The sequence below is a fragment of the Spermophilus citellus genome (genome assembly GCF_964194105.1).
Source record: "Spermophilus citellus genome assembly, chromosome: 4".
Lineage (NCBI taxonomy): Eukaryota > Metazoa > Chordata > Mammalia > Rodentia > Sciuridae > Spermophilus > Spermophilus citellus.
Window position 1 is genome coordinate 34,650,218 of NC_138185.1, and position 21,432 is coordinate 34,671,649.

The 21,432-nt window shown below is 39.2% G+C and overlaps 1 protein-coding gene across 12 annotated transcripts in view; it reads left to right on the forward strand.

The window, feature by feature from the left end:
- The first annotated feature begins 4,556 nt into the window (after positions 1-4,556).
- Positions 4,557-21,432, forward strand: part of PLCB4 (phospholipase C beta 4) — a 388,840-nt gene continuing 371,964 nt past the window's right edge. For 5 of the 12 annotated variants that reach the window (XM_081291661.1, XM_081291658.1, XM_081291652.1 and 2 more), the window contains exon 1: positions 5,079-5,250. The gene's annotated coding sequence lies outside the window, so the exon portion shown is untranslated. Of the gene's footprint in view, positions 4,989-5,078; positions 5,251-21,432 lie in introns of those variants that run through there. The other 7 variants (XM_081291659.1, XM_081291649.1, XM_081291662.1 and 4 more) reach the window with 2 other exon arrangements.

Consider the following 21,432-nt stretch of genomic DNA (forward strand, 5'->3'; position numbering starts at 1 on the left):
AAGCTATGGAACCAGTCTAGGTATCTGTCAATCTATGAATGGGTAAAGAAAATATGGTATATATATATATATATATATATATATATATATATATATATATATATATATATATATATATATACACACACAATGGAGTTTTATTCAGCCATAAAGAAGAATGAAATTATTTCATTTGCAGGAAAATGGATGGAACTTGAGAACATTTTTGTGGAGTGAAATAAGCCAAGCATAAAATCAAGGATCATATGTTTCTTCATATGTGAAGTGGTAGAAAGAAAAAAGGAAAAGAAAGTTCTGGGTGTGTGTGAGACAGAGGCTGGGGGTGGAGTATCTGAACATGGAAAGGAGATTGGTAGAGGAAAGGCATCAGGGGAGGGAGGCGAAAAAGAAGGGAAAATGCTGGGGAAGGATATTGAGCAAAATGTACTGTTACATTGTGTGCATGTACAAATATGTAACAACAAATCGCACCATTTTGTACAATAAAAAATGGGAAAATGAAAAGGATATACTGTTGTCTTCTGCTAACATGGTCAAGACTATTCAGCTAGAGGCCCTTGTCATTGTTGTCCACGATCTTTTACATTCTGCATCAGTAAGAAGTAAGACTTTATAAAAACCTTAGTAAGGAACTGGTCACACATTGATGGTTGCTCCAGCCTTTCCTGTGGTGAATGTTAATTAAAATAACAAGATTTTTACAGGGAATTGATAACTAGCATGTGCGGCTGAGCACAGAGAGGAGTTCATGGATCTATTATTGGAGAGCCGGCCTTCATAATTGGGTTCAGGGTTCCTCCTATAGTAGAAACCATTCATTCCATTTTACCTGACTCCCTCCCTGCCAAACCTTTAGCTTGGCCAGGATAGGCAATTTTCTCTGTATTTTTAGTGGACACTGGGACAGGTGGGTGGGCTTAACTTTTTTGTAGATGCTCTACTCAGTAGGGTGACTTGCCCGGCATGTGAGCCCCAACATTGAGATGCTATAGAGTTTAGGCAAAAAGAATCAGAATCCTGGGGTGGAGTTCCAGAAGTTTCCTGCAGGGGGGCTCCCTTATGTTTTCTATGGCAGAGAGATGGAACGGATAGCAATGATGCTGGACTCCTGACCACAGCCAACCTACAGCGGACTACATGACCACAGGTCAAGGGTAGAGACATTCATCCCTTTTCTTCTTCCTTTCTGCCCAACGTGTTAAAAGAAACTAGGTCATGAAGGCCAAGTGCAGGAATGGGAATCTGGGAGAGTGGGGGTAGGAAACTATTTAATGGTTAGATCCTATGCCACTCCCCTCCTCACTTCAAGGACAAAGGAGTCAACTGGGCCAACAAAGAATACAGGGAGAAGACTGAATTTAATTTGATTTAACCTAGTCTGAATTCTGATACTTAAGACTTATCAAGTGTGTCCTAGTTGGAACCCACTCGTATATTCTTAGAATATAGTACCTCTTGCTGGACTCAGTGGCCCATGACAATAATCCTAGCTATTTGGGAGGCTGAGGCAGGAGGATATCAAGTTTGAGACCAGCCTGGCCAATTTAGTTATAGCTTATCTCAAAATTAAAAAAGAAAAAAAGGAAAGGGCTGAGGATGTGTCTCAATAGCAGAGCCTCCTAACTCAATCCCCATGACTGAAAAATAAAATAAAATAAAATGAATATACCTTATCTTTCTACTCTTAGTCCTACAGGCAATCTCAGTGGAATTTCCTCTAAACCATCAAGCAGGTAATTATCACAACCTGGCTTAACATCTTCCAGTGGTTTTCACAACACACTTAGACTAAAGCTCAAAGTTGTCTCCATGTTCTTATAGGATTGGGTCCCTTCCAGTCTTTGTGACCCCAATTCTTCTCACTTCATGCCTCTAGTTTTTGGATATGCCAAGCACATTCTCATCTGAGGACTTTTGCTATTTGCTCCTCTGGAAATGTTGCTTCCCAGGTATTTTCATTTCTCTTTTCATTCAGGTTCTACTCAAGTGCTGCATACTTGGGGATACCATCTCTGATCCCTATAAAAAGTCCACTTTAGGGAGCATTTTCCTTTTCCTTATACACTACTCAATGTGCATGTTTTTAGAATTCCATTGTCTGTCTCATCTGATAGCATCCAAACTTCACAAGGGCTATGCTTTGGTCTTTTATTTACTTTAGTATCCTGGGCAAAGAATAGTGATGGTACATAAAGGATTTCAGAAATATTTGTTGAGGGCCTGACTAAAGCATCATTAAGGGGAAGGAAAAGGGAGCTTTAAATGAAATGAAATTGAATTTAGGATTTAGGAAAAAACCCACTGTTTATATTCTGCTGAGACTCATTAATAAACTGAATATCAGATTGAAGACTTAATAACAAAATCTCAGTTATCTGGGAGGCTAAGGCAGGAAGATTGCAAGTTTGAAGTCAGGCTGGGCAAGTTAATGAGACCCTGCCTCAAAAGAAAAAAATAAAAAGAGCTGAGGACATCACCTAGTAGTAGAGTGTCCCTGGGTTCAATCCCCAGTAATAGAAAAGAAAAAAAAGGACCATTGTATCTTACATCTGCTACCATCAAAAGTGAAGTTGATTTCTCCATGTTTTGAATCTGTGAACATGGATAATAAACTCTGTTTGGCCAATAACATGTATGGGCATAAAATGCTCTTTTGGGCTTACTCTTTCTTGCTACTGGGAAATAGAAACTCACTGTATGGAGAAGCTTCTAAGAAACCAACCTGTCATCTTATACATCTTATGAGGCTCCAGGCGACACATCTGCAGCAACATGAATGGGCCTAAGAGAAGCAGCAAAACTGCTCTGCTGATATCAGCCAACTGCTGATTCACAGAATTGTGAAACAATATTTGTTTTAAGTCACAAAGTTTTGGCACGTTTGTTACACTGCAGGACTTACTGATATAGTATGTTTGGGTGCACTAAATACTAAGTTAAGTTCCCTTGTTTGAAACTGTCACATTCATGGATGACAGACAGCTACTTGCTTATTTGCTATGGATGCTACTTGGATACGAGAACATACAAAGGAAGCTCTGGAGAACGGTCTGAATCTAGCTATACTACTCCCTGGCCACATGACCATGGGCCAAATTGCTTAGCATTTCTGAACCTCTGTTTTCTCATATAGGGAGAACAAGTCTCAAATACTGCCCTAACTTCTTTCTACTCAGTCTGATCCAAAGACCAACAATGAGAACATGATATAGCAGAATGCAGAATCTCAGGTTCTTCTCTAGATCTGAATGTAAATTGAATAAAACCCTGCAGTTTAAGAAGATAACCAGGCAATTTATGTATCTATTATTTTTTTGTGTTACCACCTTGGCTTCGGCCAAAATCAACGCATTTTGAAGACCCCTGAACAGCCAGTCAAGAACCAACTTTATCTTGCTATCTGTTTTTCCTTTCCAGGCTTGTAGGGAAACTTGATCTAGGATATTTTTCTTGGCTTCCTCACAGGCAGACAGGCTCAGCTGTCTGAGGAGCTTTTTTTCAAGGCTCAGCTAAAATTACAGCTTAGTAGTTTATCTGTGGAGTGGTCAGTGGGCCCTCAGCCCCCTCCTACTTAAGGGTGTCCAGTTGCTTAATTTTTGATGATCATGTCCCTCTATTAGTACTGCCTGGAAATGGCCAGACTGTACCAGGGGAATAAGTCTTTTGCATTTCTAACTGCGAGTTTGGACTACTGTTTGCACATACGTTGCCCCTCTATTTCTTAAGCTACCCGCGCAGTCAGGCCCTTTCTATCCTCCCGGCCAGACGGACCTGCTCCGGAGGTTGAGCATGCCCAGTGCAGCTGTAAGCGTGGTGGCCCCAGTCCCCAATGCGCAGGTGCCACGTCTCCGGGTTTTGGTGGCCGCCGGCCGGGAACAGGAGGAGGCAGAGTAGCCCGGGGGAGGAGGGAACCCTCTGGGAGTCCTGGAGCTGATCGTAGCTAGGGTCCACACAAAGGCTGATGCTAGGTCCTACACCGTTAGGGCCTGAGTGTGAGTGTAACTTGAAGGCATCTGGGGGTTGTCATAGGGGAAGCTTGGGCGGGGAACTGGCTGGAGCAGAGCCCCAGCATCCCAGGGACCAAAGTCAGGGACAGGGGGTGGGGGTTGCATGTTTGAGGTTGCACTTGGGGGAAGACTTTCTGGAGCCACTTTCAGTCTCAGTAGATCGGTGTAAGCCACGAGAAATAAAGAGAACATAGTAGTACTTGTTTTAGAATATTGTTTTACGGATTAAATGAATAGAAAGCATTTTGAACAGTGTCTGACAGAGTGTAAGCACTTTATGTGTTTATTAAACAAAATTTAAACAAATAAGCACTGTCCCCATCTTGGCCCACGGCTCTGGGGCACCAGTTTTCACCAGTACTGTCACCCTCGGCTTTTAGTTTCCACCCCGGCCCCACGGCCCACTGCCCAGTTAAGTATCCCACCCGAGAAGGGTAATCCCCACTCTCGGTTCTGCGCCCGGCGACACAGAGTGCGCAAACGGACCCCCAGGCACCCGGCACTTGCAGAGGGGAGCTGGTGGGGAGACCCCCCGAGAAACGCCCAGAGGGGCGGCCTCGTCGGACGCCCCACCCACCTTCTTCCAGTACTACCTTCCACCCACTTTGGCTGCGCCGACCCCGGCCCTCAAGGCTGCACCCCGGGCCCGCTCGGCGCCCCCTCCCCGCCTCGCGGGCTCGCGGCAGCCAGGCGGCCAGCCCGGCCCCTGCCCACCCCCAGCCCAGCCCGGGCGCGCCGCACTGGGCATGCTCCGTAGCCTGGGCAGGTTGGGGCTGCGAGGCGACAGCTCGGGCTCCGGAGCCGGGAGGCGAAAACCGGGAGGACGACTCGGGGGTTGGGGAGGAAAGATTTGCGGGCCATTGAGGGGCGGCGGGGACCGGGACCGGCGACTCACAGAGCCCGGCGGACGGCGCAGCCGGCGGGCGCTGCCCCGTGGGCTCGCCCGGGAGGGACATCGGAGACCCCCCGCCCTCCGCCGAGGTAAGGACCGCGAGGCGGGGAGGCGGGGAGACCGGGGAGGGGGGGGCGGAGGCAGCGGGAGGGCGGGACTGAGGCGCCCGGGAGGGGGCTTGGCGGCAGCTCTTTATGGCGGGGAGGGGGTTGGTGGCGCCGGGAGCAGTAAGTGAGCTGCACCGCAAACAAGATCTCACACACACGCGCGCACACACACGCGCGCACACACTGAGTCTCCAGGCGGCGGCTGTGGCCGCATCCCCAGCAGCAGTTCCAGGCAAAGTGACAGGTAGGAGAAGGTATTTCGGGTCCCGCCCGAGGATGCTCCTGCCCGCCCCAGCCCGCGGGGCTTGTTTGCTTTCGGCGGGTGCGTCCCGGACGCGCGCGCGCGCGCACCCGGATGCCCTGCTGGGTACCCAGTGCAGGTGCGGGGTGCTAAGTGCCCTGAGCGCGCGGGAGGCAGGGGACCCCGCCACCAACCCCCTTCCCCTGAAGTCATCACCTACTGGGTTTCCTCAGACTCTTCAGACATTCACCCGCTTTTGGGCTAGAAATAGCTCGGCTCGACGTGTATATGATTATTTTGGTTGGAAATAGTTGGCACCGTGCAACGCATGTAAATGTGTATGCGTGTGGATCTTCTTAACCTCTTCTGGGGAAATGAGAGAAATGATTGACCGTTTGCACTTAAAACTGCACTGACAGGCTCAGCACTCCTTGGGGGCACTATCTGGGCCTCCTAAAACCGTTATCAAGGAAGGAGACAAAAGATTGCCTTATTTTCAGAATTTTAAAGTTGCTTTTTCCTTAACCAATTAGACCCTGCCTATATAGTACAATACTTCGCAGTGTAGACTTTGTAGACTGCCGAATTGAAGTATGAAGATAAGGAATCTCCAATTTCCAAATGTGTCTAAGTGTAACTTCATCTAGAATCATAAAACTACCATTGTTTTAGAAAGAAAGGCGAATCTCTGTTCCATTTCCATAAATATCCACGTATTTGAGAGAAAACTCTTAGCATTTTTTTTCCCCTTAACTCCTGTAAAGATTCTAGCTGTTGTTCTGAAGCATAGTGTTTGAGATTTAACTCGGGGTAAAGTATTCATGGTAGGTTGTCATGTTTTTGAAACTATAAATGCCATACATGCTGATCTATGAATTTAAGGTATGGCTGTTTAAAGATAGCAGTTTAACAATTTTGTTTGGCTTGTAATCATCTCTAAACATAGACAGTCATATAACGTCCCAAAATTGAAACTGAATTTCCCTTTTAAAGAGAAATAAGGTTCATAAAATAAACATAACCAGGAAAATCAACTGGTGACTTTACCTGGGTCTTCTCCAAGGAGGTGAAGAAAATGTCCCAAGAACTGTGCTCTTCAGAATAGGAAAACTGTGTATATGTGTAAAATTTTAACTTTTATCTTTTTAGTGTTTTCAAGAAGGTTAGTTTAAAAAGGTGCGGTTGAGCTGAGAACTTAATATTTTGTATTCTTCACACTTCAGTGGCCTAACTTAGAGAATTATAATGTAAGATAAAAAATCTAGCTCAGCAGGAGTGTGTGGTGTAATCCCTGACTGTGTTATGTAATCTAGAATGCTGTTTTTTTCATAGGACAAATCTTGCATATTTTTCAGCTGGTGTATTGATCTATTATGTCATCTTCCTTTTGAACTACAGAAGTTTAATAAATGATTCCTGTCTTTGGAGAACACCTGTTTTTAGAAAAAAAATCACATTTAAATGGTGTAGCATTTTTATTAGCATTTTTTATGAACCCGGGAATCTTGCTGCTAGAATTAGTAACCTTCGAATGTAACATAGCATAGCTAAGGATACCATGTATTAGATAACTGATTACACTTCCCTCCAACTATATTATTACTCAGCCATCAGAACTTAGTTTTGATTTAGCTTTGATGATACCACCAGCTCTGAATTAATCCCTGTGGAAATGCTATTCTACAAGTAACTGTCAAAACAGGATTTCAAAGATTTCCATTTGATCACTGGGTGCACATTTACATCTGTTGGAATAATTCTACCTTTATTTTACAAATGCACACCCACGCAGTCGAGCTTTGTTCTAAAATACTCTTTTGGAAGTTTTATATTTGTGTGCCTGAAAAATGTGAGTGATGTTAAACTCCTTACATGCCCTGGAATCCTGAGGCAGTGTTTTTGCCTCATGAGATAGTGAAATAGAGACTTTAAAAAAGTATTACCAAAAAGCTTCTGCAGAAATGGATTTTTAAAATCTGAAATATCTCCTCCCCAGCAGAGACCAGTTGGTGCCTGAATCACTGCAGTTTTGTCTTTTTCAAGAATATATCTAGCTGCCTTTAGATTAATATATATTGCTGATTTTGGCAACATGGGCCAATTATACTTGGCAATCCCAATGAGAGGGGTATTTTCCTAGGATAGTCCTAAATTCTTTTTAAGTTTGATTTATTAAGAATTGAAATGATGACTGAGTGCTTGCCTTGTGTTCATCCCTACCCGATCCTCTAAGTGAAATTGAGGTGAAATTGAACTTCCAGGGACTGTGCTCTGTTTTCCTGGAACCCCTCACATTGACATGCTAATTTGTGAAAGGCTTTGAAATAGGAAAGGTAGCTTCTGGGTTTAGTGTCTGTATTCCCAGGTTTTCTGATGTAACTGGCAAACTCAGATTAATTAGAAGTAATGAACAATTTTTGCAGATTAGTTTTTAAAAAGTTAGTAATTAGCTACCACATTTGGTTTCTTTCTTGTTTTAGAATCATACTTTGAGAATAAATTTTATTTTTTTTTTGGATCTGTGCATTTAGGTAATATAGTCCTGGGAAGGAAAGCATGTGTATTTCTTATGTTTTACACAAATGTCTTTAGTAGCAAACTCAAATATTTTTGGGTGAGTATAAATATTCTTTGAAGTTTATAGTTATATTCAAGCAGATTGAGACTAAATGTCATTTGTGACCACCTCTAGAGTAAGGGTGAAACAGTATGTTTACCAACACTGATGACCCAGGATTTTAATGAATGATGACAGTGGGTCCCTGTAAAATTAAGAACTTTTGTGTTTGATGTGCGGAATCAGGTCAAGGACTAATGGAGATGCTTTAATGATCACAGTTGGTGATTTTGTGTCCAGATTGAAGTTCCCCAAATTGATACTTTTCAGTTTATATTAGTGTTTGTCAAAAACCCACTTTTTTTCTGAGAGGTAGATGTTGCTTCTAAAGCTGATGGGCAGTAGCAGTGGCTCTCTGTTGGGGTTCAAATATCAAATAGATTTGGGTTAATTCTCAGCACTGACCATTCCACATTTTCCTATTTCCCTGTCATACTCGGGAAATAGAACAATCTTACTTCTTTCTTTTCCTTAGTATTTGTTTTCTGTTTAATAGTTTTCTTTTGATAAACCTCACTGTTTAAAGTAGAATTATTTCCTCAAGTTAGAATACTATTTACCTTGTTATGCCTTAGAATGAAATAAAGGTTTTGCATGTTCAGGGGTTGTGATTCTTTTGCCCCACCAAATATAACAATGGATTCACTTTACTTGCAGTGAAGGTAGAACCCGGTAATGATGCATTACTGAACAAATGGAAACGAGATGTTTGCATTGTCCTTGCTGGAATTAAGCCACTTAAGAAAAAAAGAAATCATCCCAGAATGACTTTTATTTGAAAGACCAATTTTATGTGATTGCAAAACCATCTCCAAACCATAGTTTCTAAAAATCTGGTTGAACGTTTCTTTGGATGCTTCTCCTCTGCGAAATTATAGCCCAAGTTCCTAGAGCAGGTGAAAGTTAAGAATGGCCTGCCTTTCAGATCGCAGTGAGGAGATCATTATGTTCTGCAGGATAAATGACCAGCTGAGTTTTCTATTTTCCCTGTATGAACTCTATCAACTTTCTTTTCCATTTTCTTTATGGAATCAAAAAAATTTGAAAGGGCCATAAAGCAGAAGGTTTTTCTTAGAAGACCTCTCTCCTCTACTTCATATAAACTTTCAATGAGACTGTCACACACCATGTGACCACAAGATAGTGTTGTTATCTTCTCCCCTTGACTGGGAGTCTCTTTCACAGCTGTTCTCCCATGATCCTTTGGAAAATTCCACCTCCAGCTACTGAAACACCCCTGGGTCAGGCAAATCCTTGCTTTAAGACACATTGCCCTTCTGAAGCACTCTTTTCCTCCCGAACAATTAAAGGATGTTTTTGGCTCCTTGACATGAATGAATCTAAGTAGCCATTTCCTGAGAAACAGGAAGAAAAAAGGTAACTTGATTAATTATAAGCAGCCCCTTCAGAGAGGAGCGATCACAGACCCATCTTATATTTGATATCTTTTATTTCCTTGAATAGGAGGAATTCCTCACTTCAGATCTACCCATCCCATCAGGTTCTGAGGATGTAACTTGGTGGGTCTATAAATGTAGCTGGCAAATCTGTATTTGTCTTTACTTTCAGGTGACACTTAGGAGAGCCATTGCTAGACCTTGGCATTTAATGAGTTGAATAGAATCACCTATATTACTATGTGAGTCCGTTTTAATATGTATTATTTTGATAAGTATATTTCAATATGATTAGTCTCTGCTGTACTTTTTAAGTATTTAATCTTATTCATTTAAAATATGATGCTAAAAAAAGCCTAAACAATTCACTAGGTTATAAAGGGGTCCATGACCCACACAAGGTGAAGAACATCTACTCTAGAAATGCTCACTCTAAGAAGCAGCGGGTGGATGGATGCAGTGGGGATTGCAGTGTGAGTTTGCTTTCAGCAATGTAAAGTTGCTGAGACCTTCAGGCACTGGAATCAAGTTGACTGAGATCAAATCCTGACAATGTCCTGTGCTAGCTATGTGGCCCCAATCATCCATCTACTCTGAGCTTCAGTTGTCCTATATGTAAAAGCAGGAGAATAATCCTATAGGGTTCTTCACAGTGCTGCATCATGAATGATTTGGGTAACGTGTGACTGACACTCTACAGTTGCTAATGCCCTTCTGCTATCAGTGCTGGTAGTGTTATAGCTGATCTTTCTTACTTGCCTCCATAAAGGCAAATAGTATTGATTTATCCATACAGATCAGTCAGTGGAAATTTCTTTAAAACTTAGAAGGAATAATTGCATGGCCACCTTGCAAATACATAATGTTCTTATCCCCCAACTGGACCACCATGAAATGCCAGATCTTCCTTTGGACATGCCTGACTCTGTGACTAAATTTGAATAGAGGGATATAGCATTAACTCAGTCCTAAGAGCTTCACATCTTTGTGACTGTGGGATTTTGTAATACAACTCAGTGAGCCAGATGCTATCCCCAGGGCATCTGTGTCTCTCAGCTAGGCTTTTAAAAAAGACCATATTAAGCCATTTAGTTCTGGAAGAAGAGAAACATTCACTAGAAGAATTTGGGGATCACTGAAGTTTAGGGGAGTTGTCATGACTCCTGTTTTCCCACGGGACTTTAGTGGGAACACCCAAATTCACTACTTTGCATAGTAATAACATCAGTGAAACAAAATAGTAGAACATTTGTTGAGCTCTTAAAAAATATGCTACTCTGTTTAATCCTTCTAATACCTTTTAAGGTGAGAATTAAAGAATATGCATTTGGGGAAACTGAGGCTGGGAGAGGTGAAGTTCATCATCCTGGGGAGTTAGAGATGGGATTGAATCCCAGGTAGGTGGATTCTAGAATTCCCAGCTTTCAGCCACTGTATTGTGTTACCTGCCAACAAGGGTGATACAGGCTGCAGAAAGGTACAATAGAAAGTTTTGTGACAATTATTGCAAGTGACTGGGCTGAGATGTGAAGATAAGCTTCTGGCAGCCCTGCTGCCAAGATGGAATTGACATAGAAATTTGAGGGCAATCCTCTTCTCATCCCAGGCGCTTGTTTCTGCACTTGCCTGGGCCAGATATCTGAGGGAGGGAGATTACTAAATACTAGTCTCGGGGAGCAAAAAAAAAAAAAAAAAAAAAAAAATCTATATCTATATCTATCTATCTATCTATCTATCTATCTATCTATCTATCTATCTATATAGTATCCTCTTTTCTGGAGGAGTTTCTTATGGTTTCAGTGAGAGCACTGTGGACTGGTGCCTTTAAGGGCCAGGCAAGTATCATCCCCAAGGGCACCTGACCAGGTAAGATGTCAGAGACTTCAGGGAGGCATGGGGTTTGTGTCCATTCAAGCCCTTCCTAGGGAGCAGCTGTTGACCAGATCTGCCAGATTTCTACCAGGTGGGCCCATCCAGTGCATATGCGTTTTCAAGAGAAGCATGAAATGCAGATTTATTTGGAGTGTGAAATCTCATTTTAAAATGTTTGGAAATAATTAAAATAGAAACAAACCTGTCAACCCAGGGTGTGGCCAAACCAAGCATATTTCTGGAATAAATTCTGCCCAGTTGTGCCTTTTGTCAAAATTTGAGCCTTTTGTCAAATCTAAGTGCTTGGAAATATCGTGTGCTGGAGAATGTCAGTGGCTTTGTTTTGCCCCTCCTCCCCTTTTTGGTAAATTTTCTGTTAAATTTCTTACAAAGGTTGTTATAGTCATTTATTTTGAGTATACCTAGAGTTCATATTCTGAATTTCTGCCTAATTTTTCTCTTCCCCATTTTTCTACAATGTGAGCAAATACACAAAGTCAAGATGCAGCATGTGGTTTTCTCTTATATTTCAAGAATGCCTAAGTGTAGAGAAATGGGTGACTTCATTTCTGGGGACACAGAGGTTCTCTTCCACGTGTCACAGATTTGAACTCTAAACCAGTCACAGGTTGTCTCTCCTGCCATTTGGTTGTTGCTATATTTGTCGCTTAACATATAGAAAGTAGATCTGTTTCTGCAGGTTAGTATTTCAAGGTGCAGTTCTCAGAGTCCTCATTTTCTTTTTTGCTCTTAAACGGGAAGTCATGCTGGATGAAATCAATGTACAGTCCTCTTGAGATGGGTTTCTCTCTTATCTACTGATGTACAATGATGGACAATCACACAGTCCTCTCTGGAATGTCTTTCAAGTTTTTGTTTTAAGTGGTTTAAAAAATGATGTAAGCGATACACTAATATGTTCTACTTGAAATGACAATGCAGAATGCAGAAGCAAAATGTAATCTTTCCCATCTACAGCCATCCCCAGATATAACAACAATAGTTTAGAATGTCTCTTTTCCATGCATTTAAACACGTAAGTAAAATACATGTCCTTTTTTTTTTTAATTACACAAGCTGTATCATACTATATACGTTGTTCTGAGACTTGCTTTTATCCACTTAACTGCATATCACGGAGATATTATTATACTGGTATACTAGTTATCTCATTCTTTCTAACATTGCATAAAATATGGGAATATGTATATACCATTCTTATTTAACCATTTTCAAATTTTCAGTATTGCACACTGAAAGATTGAAGATCTTTTTCATAGGTGTTCATGCACACATGTGTAAATTTCTTGTAATTAAATTCCAAGAAATAAACCATTTTGTCCAAAGGGTATGCACATTTTAAATTTTGAGAAAGCAACTGCCAAATTGCCTTTTTAAAAGGTCCCCGTGAAATTTCTATCTCTTAGTACCTCAAATTATGCAGCTGAACATCTCTAACCGAAGTATGCTCCACATTGTTACATCAATTTACTAATTCAGTTAGACTTCAGTTATATACTGTATACCAGGAAATGACTTTAGAAATAGACCATGTTCTTAAAATTCCTTGACAATACAATACTTAATCTAAAAGAATTTACCAGTTAAGGGACTAATGTAAAAGTCCTTTAATAAAGAGAGATAATATTGTAGAATCTGAGAGTTGAAAGTCTGTTTTCTGATCAGCTTGGGTAGCTGTGAAACTCTATACTTCTCTTAGTAGGGACATGTCATTAATACTCTTGAATATGTGGCCATAGAAGTGCAGTCCTTCGCAGCCAACACAGAACAGAGGTTGATATTGAGCTGGCCAATTACGTTAATTTCATTGCTAAAAGTCCTGTCTAGTTGTGTTTGTAGCTCTAGATTTCCTAATAAAATCAGGTTTCAGTATCCATGCAATTTGTGGGTTCAGACAACTGAAGACTGAAAGTGTTCAAGTATAAAAGTGTTTTTACTGAACATATGTATACTTTCTTTCCTCTTATAAATTCTTCCCTAAACAATGCAGTATAACAGCTATTTACATTGCATTTGCATTATGTTGGTTATTATAATTAATATGGAAATGATTTAAACTATGCAGGAAGATGTACATAGGTTACATAAAATACTACACTACTTTATCTAAATGAGTTGGGTATTTGTGGATTTTGATATCTGTTGGGGGTCTTGGAACCAAACCCCTGTGGATGCTGAGGAACAACTGTATTTAATTATTGAAAAATCCCTTTTTATAGTTTCCTTAGAGAATTAGAAGATTAGAGATAATGGTATCTTATTGAGTTTCCTTTAATAGATACCTGAAATTAATTTTCATGATTTTTAGAAATGATTCATAGACAAAGGAATATGTAAATTTAAAGCTATCCTGTATTTTCATTTAGAGAGATATTGGGAAAAATGCAGAAAATCTAGGTCACCAATTTTGAACTTTTTCCAGAAGTGATAACTTTGATAACCACAATTCTTATCAATAATATAAAGTTAGTTATTGGCTACTTTTCAGAATTTTATGACGTCAACTACAAGAATTTGATTCACCTAAAAGTATCACAATAGCAGGAATAATAAGTCTTGATGTGGATAAATGGCAGAAAAACCAAATCTTGTTTCTGTTTTCCAAAGACGGATTTTGTTCTTTCATCTGTTTTTCCAGATATCCATTTTTAAGACAAATTCTGGTTAGTTTGGCAATGACATTCAGATTCTGGTTGTGTGCCTTCTGCATGTTTATTTTTACAGCACACTGTGAATTGTAGAAATATGGTAGGATTCAGTCACATTTCCTTGGCATTGAAACTTTGCATAGTCAAGAAAGTCTGTGATAAATTTTGCTCATGAAAATGTTAAAGTGTTTCACAGTTTACAGACAATTGCTTTGATAATGTCTGTGAAAGCCCAAAGGAGGGCACCACCTGGTCACTCTTTAAACCTGTGTCCTTCAGGGCCCTGCTAAGGAATAGACGGCACATGTAAACCAAGTCCATAGAGGACTGCTTAATAAAGAGACTCTCAAGAAGGTGTGGGCAGGTGTAGGGACACAATCAGGACGAATACTAAAAAAGGATCTGGCAATGATAAGCAGCTATAACTTCTCCAAGGGAAGGGGCAAGAAGGACCATTGACAAGAGCTGTGTCCTTTTTTAGAGGGACATAGTCAATCTGTAGATCCTTTCAGGGAGAGAGCAGGGGAATATTTATATCTATGTCACTTTCCTCCTGACTTCCAAACTCTGGTAGGTACTTTCTATTAGTTGAACTCAAAGAAGCCTGAAGGGTGAGGGTGGAAGAGGTTGACCAATGGATCTGTGGGGGACAGATGGCAGACCCCACCCACTTGCCCTTCCAGAATAAAGGTGTGCATGGGTGAGAGTTCAAACCGGGATGGATAGCTTGTAGTCTGGTTTTGAGGACAAAAGAAAATAAAACTGCAGTTACAATGATTAAATTGAAAAAAGGAAAAAAAAAGAAAACTGGGCATGTTCCACAGTGCCACATGGCTGGTATCAGTAGGATTTGCAGTTGGCCTTATAAGTGACGTTCTTGGGAATTGCATAGGATGGGAAACTTTTTGTATTTATTTGATGAAATGGAAAAATGTAGGCTTAGAGATAGAAGAGATTCATAAAGTCTGTCAACATGGAGTTGGATACCTAAGATATAATTCCTTTGCTTTTAATATTTTATGAAAATATTTTATCTGAAATGTCAGGTACCTAGGGAAAGAGACTAGGAGGAAATTAAGGTTATTAACAGTAATTTTCCTTCAAAGAAGTCAATTTAACTAAATCATTAGCATCACTGAGTTGAAATGAACCAGCTGTATTTTCCATTTGTTTGGCAGGTCAGTAAGACTCTGACTTGGTCTTATCTATTCTCTCGTTTTCTTGGTCCTGTTGTTGGAGAAGGTGAAGGCTGTTCTATTTGGGATATGTGCTTGTTAAGCAGTGACACTTGATTAGAATCATAAAATCATGCTGGAAAGAGTTCATCTTTTCTTACATCCAAATTTTATGGTGTAAGAAACTAAAGCGCTATTAGCAGCTGCTGCTATGCAAGTTCCAGAGTTGGCAACTCTGGGGATGTCACATCACTACTCTAACCTGAAGGAATTGCATCAGATTAATTCATTCTTGCTGTTATTATTGTAGATCTTCAAAGTCCCTAATTCCTAGAGCTTTCTTGCCCTTGCATGCAAAGTTATTTTCATATATTAGGGCAGAGCTTCATGAGAGTGTCTTCCACTATTCAGCCCTTGAAATGGTGTTCCCTGTAAACATCTACATAGCTCTTGATTCTGCTCATTCTAGACTTTTTCTATAAGAAAACTCATTCATTTCCACCTATTTGAGGGAGACTCCTCCATCTCTGACCTCCTTTCTGAGCTTCAGATAACATTCCTTAGTCTGTTACAGATTTTGACCCTGAAATCTTATGGGTGGTCCAAGTCAGGGTGGCTAAAACAGGAATCCTCGACTTCACTACCCGTGTATGTCCAGGGATTCTAATCTTTGTAAAATAAGTCACCCATCTGTGGAGTCTACCCCATTACAATGTCTCATTTCTGTCTGCTTTTCTCTATTCCTGTTGCTACTGCCTGTTCATATCATTATTTGATGCCTTGATTGTTCTGTGAATGGTTCAGTCTGCCTGAACCCTGTCTCTCCATCATTCATTCCATCATGTATTCCATTGGTTATTAAATGAACATCAGGAACTCTTAACAATGGTGGAGTTGGAACTCTTTTCCTTGGGTTAACAGTTTCCTGGAGGAAACTGACATGTAAATAGCAACTTTATAAGTTGACATCTTTGCCTCTTGACTCCATTCCTCACAGTCAGCTAAAGTAATTTGTGCAAAATCAATCTTATAGCATTACCTCTGAAATATTCAACAGCACCTTATGGCTTTTAGAAATAATTTGTTTCCCTAATTTGCCAAATGCAAATCCATGGCCTGAACCTTACAATGAAGTCTCAACTCCTTTATTAGTATTGCCTGTACTAAGCTTTATTAAAATTCAAGAACGACAAGGCTGTGGCCACTGTTTCTTTGCTGACTTTGTACTCAATCCCATTCTTTAACTGAATCCTATAGGCCTGTAAGAGCCTGTACAGTTGCCATCTTCTCTGCAGAGCAGTCCTTGGTCAGCCACAATCCTGGTGTATGCCCCTCTTTGTTCTTCTTGTTGAATGAACTGCAAGTCCTAGCTACAACAGGACCCTCTTGGGGAGTGGGAAAATCTGGTGCATATTAGAGACCAAGTTAATGTCTCTTAGATGAATGAAAAAGTAAATTCTGTTATTGCTTATTCTGCAGGATGGGTAAGTTAGAAAAGCAATGAGTGAGTAAGCAACAGAGATGTCATATTTAATAAAATGAAGCCATCTATAGACTCATTACAGAGGCAAAAATTTTCCGTGATTATTTATACTGGTGGCTGAAAAAGTGGCAGAATGATCAATTTGGAGAGATGATCAGTCATTTGAAAACTCTATATTTGTTATTTCTGCTAACAGAAATCTCAATGTAGTAATATATTAATACACTACATCCAGAGGAGACATTTCCCTGAAGATAGTTTATCATTTATTCCTATGGGCACATATTCACATTGTTTTTTTTTCTATTTTGTAAGTTCAATTTTAATCAAGTTATGCTTATTTTTCTTACAGTGTGTAATAGCTTTGACTCAGAAAAATTTCTTTACTTCAAACTTGGCTGGATATTTAGGGGAGAAAAGAGTTTGTTTAGTCAGATTATTTTATTAAGTGGGATTCTTGATAATCTAAAATGCTTTGTGTTTATTTTTCTGGTACATTTTATTTTCAAAATGACCTGCAAACATACCAGTGCCAAATAGAGAAAACTATTAATGAATTGAGGGAGACTTTCTGCTGAATATTGGTTTTGAAAGAGCACCTTTCATAGTTTCAGAATGAGAAGGGAGCTTTTTATTTCTAATGGTTTGAATCTTGTGCAAAATGTGGCTTTAACAGTCGATCTCAGGCCCCCCTCTCCAGGCCTGCAGTGTCAATAATGTTTAAGAGGTTCCTTCATTACAAAGTGGCATTTTTTTTGTTTACTAAATTTATTTTAGCTTTTGTGTTTAAAAAATGCTGGCTGAGTATATTAATTATTAAATATATCATTGTTCAAGTTTCAATGGAGACAGCATTTGGGAGGATTCTAGTTTGGTTACTGCAGCTGCTCTGAAAATACTTCACAATAACATTTAGAAACACAGAGAATATTTCTTTTTTTATTTAGAGCCTTTTTAGACCTGTGAGGCCCTCTGAGAATCATAAGCCTGGCCTCATTCTGTCCATTTTTCATTCTCTTTGAAAGAATTTCAAAGTCACCGGTTAAAGTTCTTTTCCATCTGTCAGAAGTAACATACAGGGGATTTTTCATGCAGATACCAAAGAAAAAGGAAGAAATTCAAATGCTCAGATGATTTGAGTACTAATATCTATCCTCAAGGTGATGACTCTGAGTGCCAGACTCTTCTGAACTGTTCAGTTGCATATTAATTATTATTTTCTAAGTATGAATTTTATAAACAGGGCAGACCACCAGGTCTTCCACAAAGATTGATAAGCAGGAGGAATCCATACCTTGATTCAAAGCAGGAGATGTCTTTTGAAAACCTTTTGGAAATGTACCACTTTTTACTGAACTGAGGTGCTCCGAGCTTTGTTGGAGAGGTGAGAGCATTCATTATCTTTAAGGCATGCCTCATTTCTCAACAGGGTTCCTGGACTAGAATATTTCCAGAGAAATTTCTGCCCAAGAGGTGAGAGCAGCATTTTTTATTGCAGAAGGGACAGGATGGTAGGTACGCAGGACCTCCTGAACCACTGTGTCCTGCCTTCACACAAGGTGTGAGACCTCAGAATGCAAGTTTCAGACACATACCAGCACAAGTGACAGCTGGAGACGGCAGGTGTCCCAGCCCCACTGTGGAATGGGAGACATGAAAAGCCATGCTATGAAGTAATGGAGGCAGGAAGTTTTCTGATACTTTTTGAATATCTTTAAGGTAAATGTGTGATATTTTAGAAGGTTGAGATTTTCCAGGACCCAGCCCACCCTCCGTTGTCCTTCAGGCTTAGGCAGCAAATACAGCCCATTTTTATTTTCTTAGCAATTCTCCAGATTAGACATGATTATCATCATTTGATATTAAGAAAACTGGTGATTAAAGCGTTTTTTTTCAAGGTCACATGGTTTATCAGTGAGTGGGTACAGATAGGCATCAAAACAAGGTTGACCTGAATTTACTCAGCTTCTTCTATATGGCTGTACGCGTACAGACGAAAGGCCATATGAGGACACGATGAGAAGGTGGCAGTCTTTGAAGCCAAGGAGAGAGGTCGAAGTAGAAACCAAGCCTGCTCACACCTTCATCTGAAACTTCTAGCCTTCAAATCTGTGATAAAATAAATTTTTTTGTTGTGTAAGTCACCCACTTTGTGGTATTTTTGTTATGGCAGCCACCAAAAGCTTATACAGTGGGACTTTTTTTTTTTTAAACATGCATTTGAAAGCAGTTCCATTAAAACAGTATCCAAAACAAATATTTTATAGTAGAAAATAATATAAATGATTTATTAGTTCTACATTTTTTAATGAATTTATAAATGCTGTCCCTATAGCACTCATGGTATTATGCTCTGTTTACCTATTTAATATTATGCTCTGTCACCTCAGCACCCACACACACCCACACACACTAATTCACACATACACTCTGGGCTCCCTTGGGCTAAGCATGCCTATTTCAGTTTCTTCATCAGTGTACCATATTATTTAACACAAAGTATGCACTTTATATTTGCCTATTGAATAAATTATTTCAAGGAATGTACCTGGCAATTTAGGAAAGCAGAATGGTCAAATGAGACCAATAATAAATCATTAGTAAGAACATGTATTTTTATCATTTTATAATATTTTATAATATTAATTTTGGTATTTGAACCTGCATTCCTAATTTTGAAAGGTGATCTTTGTCTCAAGTTGGCTTAGTTGACACAATACTTGCTTTCATTGAGCTTTCGTAAGAGTTAATTTGTTCATAAGCAGAGATTACATAAATCATGTGTTTCTTTTATTTCTTTGATTTTTTTTTTCTATGTGAGTTTCATGTTCTTTAAGGAGTCTTAGAATGGAAACATTTCATGTTACATGAAATTAAATCTTGTTCTATAATTATGAACTTGAATCCTTGCTTAACTTATAATTTGATAAATAATATGTACTTGTTGGATTTCTCAGCTGTCTACATAGGTACTGGAATGGTTTTCTAAAGCAAAATAAAAATGGTTCTGGCTCATCTTTCTTAACATCTTAACATTAATTCAGGAAATATTTTCATTTGTCTTCAATTAGCTGGTCCTTTCCCGTTGTTGTATTTTTTTTTTTGGTCTGGAGAATAAATTATCATAAGATTTTTCATTAAACACAATATAGTTTTGTTTAATTTGGTACCTATCAGGACAAACCCCAACAGCACAATTGATGTGCTATGAGTGAGTTGTTTTATTTATTAATTTCTATATAAAGTAATGATTTAGGAATGTTTTGTGGACTTGAGGTTATAAAATAGGGAACAGACCTTCTAAATACTATATTCAGTATGTTCTTGAATATGAAGATGAGATACAAAGACATCTTAAATACAAATCATCACAATGATACACTTTAAATAAAAAAGGAATATTTTTTTCTCTTTCATAACATTATGGTTTGAGTAAACTTTTTAAAATTTATGGTGCTATTTTGTTACCTAAATCATTCAGCTATTTCTGTAGGTATTATATGCTTTGTTTTAAACACTCTAAGATCTGACGTTTCTACAACATGGAATGAGGTAATAAGAAGTCTAGTTATTCTTTATGTATGTGAACAAAATTTCAGTGATTCATGTCAGGTGGTATGGTCATTTGAATTTTATTTGAATGAATTAATTATGAGCCTAGTGGCATTTTCAAATAGCCATAGTTTTGTTTTAAAATCAGTTTTAAGATCAGGTTTGTACAGTAGCTAGCACACAGTAGGCCCTTAAATATGTCCTAAAATTAATATGTAAGATGAGGACACTGGCCACATGCTGTTCTTCTACTTCTCTTCCTTATTTCATGTTTTTTATGTCCTATTTTGGATTTGTATGCATTCTGCTGTTTCTAAAATTGGTACCTAAGCAATGCATTTTTTAACATTAATTATCAAGTTTTGTCTTACTCTTAAATTTCTTATGGTTATGTAAGGCAGCATAAATGGGCATTATCTACCTTGCTAACACCTACTTCCCTGGGTTGAAAATATATTGATCTTGTCTTTAACCTTGACATTTAGGATAATTGACTAGATTCTGAAAAGATAAAGCCTGATGGGATTGTACGTGTTTATTGCTATAACAGTCTCAATTACATAATAAAAATACTCCAGAAACTTATTAAGATCCTTAAACATTTTATACAAGGACTGGCTTCAGAGATCACAGACTTACCCTTGGGAAATAGTTCACTGGCTGAAGAGATTTACAACATGGTGAAAGTCGGGCAGATAGTCTTGAAGATGCAATTCTGGTTATTGTAACCACAAAACAGAGGAATGACTGTTTTTCCCTTTGAATAAAATAAAGTTGTGTTTAAACTTTTTTATTTTTTATTTTTTGAGGGATGTTTTAAAATGTGCTTATTGCATGACTCAGTTTGGCATATAAGAAGAAATGGGAATTAAATTATCATTGAAATTCCCCTGCTGCCACGTTGCCCACATGATATTTCCACCCTGTGAAGAGTGAGGCAAAGCAATCAGGACAACAAAATTCCATCATCTGAAACTCATTTATCCTAGATGAAAAAAGTTGTATTTTATAACTGAAGAGCTCATTTATAAAAAATACTCTTTTAAAGTTCGTCTCAAGTACAGCATCAGTGCATTGGGAAAGAAACCAGTATTTTTGAGGTGTCTTGTAAAGTTCTGAACTTCATCAGGCACTCTCTTCCATGAGAAAGTTTACCAAAATGGATACTGTTTTGAGGGGTCCTGGCTTTGCCACCGAAAAGCTGAGTGACCTCAGGCTACATGTTGATTTCCTTCTCTCTCTCTCTCTCTCTTTTAAACATCTGTCCTGTGAGCTATATAGCAGTTTCCTCATTCTATAGATAAGGAAACTGAAGCTTATTTAAGTCATTCATTCAAGGCCACATAACTAGCATGCTGCAGAGCTTATGGGGAGTTGGCCTCATCCCCTCTTTCCCATTCCCATGGGTTTCTTCTCCAAG